At 36.3% G+C, this 9,591-nt stretch overlaps 1 pseudogene; it reads right to left on the bottom strand.

Moving 5' to 3' along the window:
- Positions 1-1,551: 1,551 nt before the first annotated feature.
- LOC136222754 (RNA-binding KH domain-containing protein PEPPER-like) lies at positions 1,552-9,221 on the bottom strand (annotated as a pseudogene).
- Between the last annotated feature and the right edge of the window lie 370 nt (positions 9,222-9,591).

The raw sequence follows: 9,591 nt of genomic DNA, 5'->3' as shown, positions 1-9,591 counted from the left end.
TTTCTCTCCTGTGGCTATGTCCAAATCAATCAGAATCATGCTTGCAATTGCCGCTCACTACGATTATGAGATTTGGCAAATGGATGTGAAAACAGCTTTCCTAAACGGAAACCTGCTTGAGGATGTATATATGATGCAGCCTGAAGGTTTCATATCGAAGGATTCAAATAAAGTTTGCAAACTTCAGAGATCCATTTATGGACTCAATCAAGCATCTAGAAGCTGGAATAAGCGTTTTGATGAAACCATAAAATAATTTGGTTTTGAACAAAATTGCGAAGAAGCTTGCATTTACAAGAAAGCAAGTGGGAGCTCTATAACATTTCTCATACTATATGTGGACGATATATTATTAATGGGAAATGACGTTGCTCTCTTACAGTCAGTGAAAGTATGATTATCTGGTAACTTCTCAATGAAAGACCTTGGTGAAGCAGCTTATATACTTGGTATAAAGATCTATAGAGATAGATCGAGAAGACTGCTTGGTCTTTCACAGGCTACATACATTGAAAAGGTGCTAAATCGGTTTAGCATGCTTGAATTGAAACGAGGTAACTTACCCATGTTACATGGAGTAAAGTTAAACAATCATCAATGTCCTAAAGCCGATGATGATAAACGACGCATGGCTGTAGTCCCGTACGCCAGCGCAATCGGTTCGATTATGTATGTTATGCTATGCAGTAGACCTGACGTAGCGTTCACGTTATCTGTAACGAGTCGTTACTAAGGGAATCCGGGAGACGAGCATTGGATTGTCGTCAAGAACATTCTTAAGTACTTGAGAAGAACTAAAGATATGTTCCTAGTGTACGGAGAAGGTGATCTGAAAATAGAAGGATTTTCAGACGCAAGTCATCTCACAGATGAGAATGATTATAAATCCCAATCAGGATACCTGTTTATCTTGAATGGGGGCGCGGTCAGTTGGAAGAGTTCCAAGCAGGGAAGCGTAGCTTTCTCTACGACCGAGTCAGAGTACACTACAAAAAATAACACCTTCAGAGACGACAAAAATCGTCCACAAAAACATAAAAATTTGTCCCCTATACTTTCGGGGACAATTTTTTCGTCCCTATTTTTCGTCCTTGTTTCCTCCGTCCTTGATTCTATAGGGGACGAAAAACATGATGTCGTCCCTATTCTTAGGGACGACTGTCGTCCCCATTCTTAGGGACGACTGTCGTCCCCGTTAAGAGGGACGACTGTCGTCCTCGTTAGGAGGGACGAATGTCGTCCCTGTTCTTAAGGACAATATCTCATCCCCATTCTTACGTACGACTGTCGTCCCCAGGGACAACATCTCATCCCCGTTCATAAGGATGACTATCGTCCCCATTTTTAGGGACAATTGTCGTCCCCATGTAATACTGACATATTTTTGTCCCTACAATAAAGGACGACACACGCCCTAAAAAAATAATATATTAATTATTAATTGAAAGCAGTAAATTACTGATTTCGGTTAAGTTTTCAACAGCAACCATAATCGGTAATTTACTGGTTCGTTTTTCAACAGCAAACCATAACCTCATTTATAGACATAAATCAGACAAAAAAAATCAACAGAAAATGATTTATTATATAATAGTAATATTCAACAAAAAACGATTAGAAAAAAGGAACTAACAAGTACAAGCCATAATTCTACCATAATTCATTATATAACTATTGAGCTTGTTCTTCCCAAATAAAATCAGTTCTGATATGTTCTACCGTAATTCCTAAGATCAATCAAACCATATCCCTCTTAGCTTTAAATAATTTCATTCTTCTCAAATCCTTCTCAAATCCTTCATCTGCAAATGTACACAGAAAATATCATATAACATTTGCATTCCTAAATCAAATAATTATTCTCATTATCACTCCCAAAATCATAGGTAGCATAGTTAGTGTATTATTTTTTGAGAAGAGAATTAGTGTATTATTAACACCACTAAAATTTATGTTTTACATTGTTGATGTTTACACTGATCTTATGAGTTCTTATAAAGAAAGTGACCAGCTTGACCAGACATTTTGTACTGTTGATCTGTTGTTTCTATTCACATTATGTTGTAAATAAATAAAGGGTTAAGGTGCAAAAATACCACTAACATTTTGGGTTAGGAGCAATTTTACCTCTAACGTTTAAAATAGTGCAATTTTACTCCTAATGTTGGAAGCCAAGAGTAATTTTACGCCTAACGTTGATAAATTGGGCCAATTTGAGAAATAATTCATCAAATTGTCTTCTCGGTCATGAATATTATAATCTACACTTCACACGTGCGTCATTTTCCAATCAGAGTTAATTATTTGAAGCAATGCTAGTTATTGATAATAAATTTGTACCTGGGTTGTATTTCTGAGTAAATTGTTTTTTTAATCCTAATATTGAGGTTAATTATTGAGTTGATTATTTCCCTGAGCTTTTACATTTGGTCTGAAGGTGTTGTGTACTGTCCTTTGTATGCACATAATGAGGTATTTTCCGCTCTAGACCTATTAGGTGTTATAGTGTTTTTCCCTTTCTATTCCTTGAATGGAAAAGATGTGCCCCTGCTTCTAGGTTTCCCATAGGTTTCAGAAGGTCCATTAGTTCCATTTAACCTACCTCAAGGAAAAATAAGAGAAAAATAACATAAATAAAAGGATTAAATGAAGTAACATCTAGATGATTTTTCTATTTTTCTCTTTGCACCAAATGAAGAAATTCAAAGTGGATTAGTAAAAAATTCAACTTACAAGTCTCCATCCAAGCACAAAGCAAAGTTGCCACCACCACCAAGTGCTAGTAGGTCGTTTAAACACATGTAATGATATCGGTTTGCACCTATTTGCATTAATCATTAGATCAGTTTATATGCATACTCTGGGAAATGATAATTGCAGCTTATTATCGATGACAGGTTATGTAACTGCTAAAACTTCACAACCTTATCAGCTTCTATGCTATCAAGAACATAACATAAAAAATACTTCTTTTTCATAGAGGGATCACAATTTCCATAGCGATTTGTTTATGCACATTGCCATAAAGGATTGACAACTTTGAAGTGCTTCTACTGAAATAAAGAATCAAATTGACCATAAAACATAAAAATTTGTGCAGCACAACACTTAGAACTAATAACTAATGATAAACTTAACAAAACTAATAACAAACTTGCACAACACAACAAACTACTAATAATGAACTTGTAAAAACTTCACAAACTTTCATAAAAATTTGAGCAGCATAACATTTAGAACAAATCATAAAGGCAGCATAAGATTAGAACAAGTCATAAAGGCAGCATAACACTTATAACTAAGAAAAGTAAGAGAGGAAGAAAAGAAACTAAGAAGATGAAGTAAGAATTAGAAGTTAGAACAGAACAGAGAAGAGAAGTAAAGTTGTCGAAGTATGTACCTGTTAGATCGGCAGTGCTGTTGGAGGAGATGAAGTGAAGTTGTCGAAGTGGATGAAGCCCGGAGGAGATGAAGTCTTCGAACTGGATACAGAGAACCTTTCTATCGCAATCGCATGAACTGTCAGATTACAGTTACTCCATTTTTTAACCTAAATTTCAACTGAGACCCAAAGGCGACCGCCTCTTCCCCAGAACCGCCTCTCGCCTGCGGTGGAAAGGCGGTCGCCTTTCGAATTTCGCCGCCTCCCATAACAGAAGGTGGTGGCTTGATCGCCTCGGTCGCCTTAAGCAACTATGGCTCCGAATTCTCCAACACAAATGCTAAAAGAACTTTAAATATGTCATCATACTGAATACACATTCTACATGAATTTTACCAAAAGGACCCTAGAATATAACAGGGGAAATTAACATTAGCAGGAACATACTAGAGCCTCGCTGATGGATCTGTGAACCAGATCCTTCCACAGAGCATGAACCTGGATTAGAAAACAAAACAGCAAGTATAAGCGCATGGAACAGGAAAAAGTAGGAATTTTGGATGTTAAAAAACATAGGTCAACTAATTCTACACAGCTAAAGCATAGTTATAAAGACAATAATTTGATCATTCTACCCAGGGATAAAGGCGTTAAATGATTTGAAACATGGATTTCCTGTTCGGATATAACATCTTCACCGTGATGGATTGGTAGGTGGCATGAGATCGGTTCAGCAATATAACATTCTCCCATGTCACATCTACCATAAGGGAAAACAAAGTAGCCTAACCTAACAACATTAATGTAGCTAAAATGCCCATTATTTCACACATGAAATAGGAAAACATTTCTTGCATGAAAAACAGATAGCACTCTCCTATCTCATCTCTTCTTTCTGTTCCCTCCACCCAACAGCACATCTCCCTTCCCCGCTGCATTTGCAAAAATAGAAAACAAAGGCTAGTGATGACTGATGAGCCCAAAAGACACTTAGAAATTTTCAATCCTCTGGATCCAAATTCAGGAATTTACTCAACTGGTTCTTAAGTTTAAGGTCTACAGTATAATTCAATCATATAGCAGAGCAAAAATAATATTAATCATGATAGAGTATAGACCACAAGCTAGATATCAAGCTCATGCAAGTCAAGTAGAATGTGTCAGATAACATTGTATAAATACATAGATTACATTCTGCTACTAGCATTCTAATGCATTTAATAAAAATTCGCAAGTAAGGCTTACTCACTAAGACAGAACTAACATATGAAATATACAAATAAATAGCAATACTAGGGCGACAGATAAAAAATGATTCAAGACAAATCAAACCAATTATCAATGATGTCAAGCAAGTTGCAATTGGTATATCAAACTGGGATATTTGGTATCCTTTTGGAAGGCCATGTCAGGGTAAAAGCATATAGATAATCAAGTAAAGCATTCTATAAATTCAAAATAGTAATCTATCTTCAACAAGGCTATTTAAACAACAAAGTAAATTGAAGAAATCTGTCACTGTCATATAGCAAATTTACAACTTACTAAAAGGAAAAATCTAATCCAACCAAACTTAGTATCACATCCTATAACCTGTTAGTTCAGTATACTGTAGAAAATCAGTAAAGAGTATAAAACCAGTGAGCAGCTTACAATCATGTTCAAAGGTATAAAACTGAGATTTCCTTCTCTATATCATTTGTCATGTCTGTCATTGTAACGCAACAACAATCAATAATGAAACAAATGTACAAGTCCTACCGTGAGAAAAACAACATTCAAAATCTGTAACTACTATAACCTCCTAAACCAGGGGAACCATACCCTCCTAAGCTTGAAGATCCATAGCCGGCGCCCCCTACATGGGAGGCGAAAGAAGATGTAGAGTAGCTCGTTTTTGGTACTTAAGGATATGAATTATATCCGGTGTCAATCTTCCCGTACACAGCTGGCTCCGCTAGTCCAGCAAATGTAAGCAATATCACCAATACCAATAATATCCTCAGTATACAATAGAGGTACTTACATTGATTGTGTCGTCTGAGTAACTAGAGGAGCAGTTGCACGACCAAGTCCTGTTGTTGGTCTTGTCGAGCGTATTCCACTAAGTGCAGAATTTTGTCCATAAAGTGACAGCGCATATTGCAGATTGTTTGGATCAAGAAGTGTTTCACGCTCATATATTGAAGGATCCGGCTTCAAGGACAATGTATAATCAGAACCAATCACAATCTAAGGTGCAGGAGATGAATGGAATGAGGGTGAGTTTTATCAGCTCGGGCATCAGTAGTACGTTCCTGTGAAATTGTTGCATTGTAAGGTTTCTCAAATATATGAATGACGCTATGATCAACAATTTTATTACAGAGCCTTGCTTTCCAATTAAGTTAATAGCTTGTGAAGATGCAACCAGTAACCATATGGAACAAAATGCAGCACCAGAAATAGCAAGGGATGTACTATCACCTTCACCACCTGATAGACCACTAACAGGTTTGTACACTCTCACCACAGCATCCATTGTAGGAGATAGTATTGCTTTTGGTTCCTCTTTTCCAGATATCAAAATAGTGTTGAACGATACGAACAATGGTCGTGTCAATCGAATTCTTGACCTGGATGAACAACGAGTATCGTCCTCTATCCAATCTTCATCATCCTTAATCTGACTGAACAAAAACAACAACAAAACAGAGACATGTGCAAATAATCAATAGAAAGGCCAAGCAAAAGGAGAAAGTCTGGATTGCAGTTTGTTCTCTGCTCCTTTATTTGTTAACTAATGGTTTCATTTAGAATTTCATAGTGAGATTAGGACAAACAGAGGAATAAATCAAGTAGTCAACTACAGGTTTCGTTAAATTGAAGGTAGATATACCAAACTTTGAGATTTTCATGAAAAAAAAATAGAAAACCTAACCTTGAAAATTCATCAGAGCCGATGGGATCCAGTCTTCAAATTGGTTGCTCAATGTTGCAAACCCTTGATATTGAATTCATCGATGGAACTTGGGAGGAAGGCAAATGAAGAGGGAACACAGATGGATAGAAGAAAAAAGAGAGAATGGATGAGCCAAGCGCTGGTTATGGATGAAGACGGTATGTCGGCTGGCAACGAGGGGGAGCCAAGAACGAGAGAGAGAGAGAGAGAGAGGGAGAGTGGGAGAGAAACGTTGCGTTTTGTTCCCAAATAATAATAAAATTTTATATAAAAATATAATCTAATTTTTATTAATTAAATTTGCCCCCTTTACTATATTAAAAAATAATTGAAGACAATAAATATAGTTGTCCTCTATGTTAATTTCAAAACTATAATTAAGGACAAAAAAATTATATTTTGTCCTTAACTATTTGTACTCAAAAGTCACTTTTTTTGTAGTGGTATATCACAGCTGCGGAAGCAGCAAAGGAAGCGGTTTGGATTAGAAAGTTCATTACAGAACTAGGTGTGGTACCTGACATTGTCAATCCCATTACACTGTACTGTGATAACAATGGAGTCATTGCGCAAGCAAAGGAACCACGGTCTCATAATGCATCCAAGCATTACCTTAAGCGATACCACATCATTAGAGAGATTGTGGCTAGAGGAGATATGAGAATAGAAAGAGTACCTACAGAGGACAATGTTGCAGATCCGTTGACAAAGCCTTTAACCTAGAGAATACATGATCGTCATTTAACTTCTACTGGGATAAGTTTTAGAAACAATTGGCTTTAGTCCAAGTGGGAGTATGTTGGGGTTTAGTGTCCTATAGACAATTGTTCTAGGATACAAACTTAATGTAAATGAATTGTTCTTTATATCATTTGTTTAATGAGATATATGTTTTATAACTATATAAAGGCAATCCCTTTTAAGCACTAAATAAAGTCTAATAAAAGGAAATCCGTAAGTTTATTTAAAGTGATTATAAAGTGTTCATACAAGCATGAAGTGAGACAAAACTTTATAGTAAACTGATAAACTTAAAACCACCCCAAGTCAAGTGATATGTTTGGGATTGACATATCACTGTTGAGACTTATATGTAACAATGTCTTCTGTCCGATAGAAAGCTGATCTCACAAGCTTCATATATACAGATATCTGGACAGTTACATAGATCCGATGAAACATTGTTCATTAGGATTGGGGATCCAATTTGAGATAACAGGATGGGTAGATTCATCATTGTCACCTGTTCATCTCATTGGTATTAATAGGTATAACTAATCCTCAGACTCAAAGGAATATTAATTGGTATTCTGGATTACGGAATGTGATGCTTTGACTCTGGTGTAACACGATCCTTAACAGAGATGACTCTGGGTGTGAACAGTAGACGTTGGGTATCACAGGAAGTAATTGCGGAGTCGTTATATATTGGATTGAGCATTTATCACTCCCGATAAATGGGAGATACATCCATGGATCGCTTGTGGAAGACTCGACTCTAAATCCTTGCAAGGTGATAGCTTAAGAGTAAGAAATACAGATTTCACTTAACCTATCTTTTTGAGTTGACTCGGCCTGTACAAGTAAAACGAACGTCTCGCTATATGTGACTTGACATCACCCATAGTCATAAGATTCAGTTCAAGGATGTAGTTGATAAAGGATCGAATTATACTATAACTAATACGGAAAGGTTAACGACAGAATCAACCTGTCTTCTTATAGCTCTGGGGGAATGATTATGGACTTGCTAATCACATACTCTGTACATCATTCCGTTATGCAAAGATTAAATATAATTCTTTGAAAATTAATTTAATAACATTGCATTTGGCTAGAAGCAATAAGAACCTAATGGATCACACATAAGACTTGGAACCTAAAAGAGAGATAGATGTTAATTAATTGATAGAAGCCCAATTGAGCCCAATAAGGCCCATGGACATAAGGGGGTCGAAATTCATGTAGTGATATACATGAATAATTAATTTGATTTTGTTAATCCTAATTAGATTAAGAATATGAATTAAATTAATTAAGAGATAATTAAGTTAGGAGTTTTAATTAGATTAATATACTCATATTATTATCCAATGAGGTTATTATTATTATCCTTAATTTATTAGATATATAGTGAGATAATAATTAGGAATTCTATTCCGAATGGAATTCCTATTTAGTAACCTAATTCTATCTAACTAGGGATTAGATACAAGAGATTATAAATACCCCTTCCCTTGAGATTTTCGAAACCCAAGCAAGCCATACCCTACTTGTGATTTTCGAAATTCACCTAGTCCAAGAGAGAGAAAATTCGACACCCCTAGTTCGAGGACGAGATTTCTCTACGGCTTCGTTTGATCAATTGATTTTCATCTATTTCTTTTATCCTTGATCTTGTGTTGATTAGTTAGAGACAATCTACTTTGGTTGCTATTCAACGGTTGATACTAAATTAATCTTCCCGTGTGTTTATTTCGTGTTTGGGAACTCGAAGAAGAAAAACAAACAAAAGGGAGAAATTTTTTTTACTACTCCTACATCAGGTCAGTTCACAATTTCGCGGATTCCCGGAGATTGAACCGTCGGATCGTCGCGATTTTTGGACAGGAGCTTCTAGACATATTCTTCCACGTTTCCACTGAAGGGATTGTCGTTCGGAGGTTTGGAAGGTCTGTTTCGGATAGGGGCAGATTGGTAGACAGTTTCTATCTCTTTTGAAGTTGTGGGCACTTCATTAACAATGGTAGAGTGATCATCAAGAGGTAATTCTTCTTATCCCTCTTTATATGAAATAATGGTTAACAGATCTTGTGGTTTATGGAAATAGGTTAAAAAATTTATATTTCCGATGCTATACCTTAGCCTAATTTCCAACAATACCTCTATGCATATCATGTTAGTTACTTCAGGATGCACTTTTCAGCAGTTAGTGGATGCAGCCCGTCATATGGAACTTGATTTTAATCAATCAAGGGAAATTCGTCACTCTATTCAGAATCCTAAGCCTAAAGATGGTGGTCAATCTTCTTCAGTTACTGGTGGTAACATGGGTAATTTTCAGATGGGAAGCACACAACCTTTGAGACAGAGGTCGAGATTTCACAAGAAAGGGAGACATGGTCATAGGCATGGCAGAGGTTTCAACCAGAGTGGCAGTGGACAAAGTTCAGGTTCAAGCCACAGCAGTTCTGGATCAGGCTATAGTTCTTGCAATATATGTGGTAGAAATCATCAGGGTCCTTGTTATACTACATCTGGTAGTTGT

This window comes from Euphorbia lathyris, chromosome 3 (genome assembly GCF_963576675.1).
Source record: "Euphorbia lathyris chromosome 3, ddEupLath1.1, whole genome shotgun sequence".
NCBI lineage: Eukaryota > Viridiplantae > Streptophyta > Magnoliopsida > Malpighiales > Euphorbiaceae > Euphorbia > Euphorbia lathyris.
This window is presented reverse-complemented; position numbering and strand designations above follow the sequence as displayed.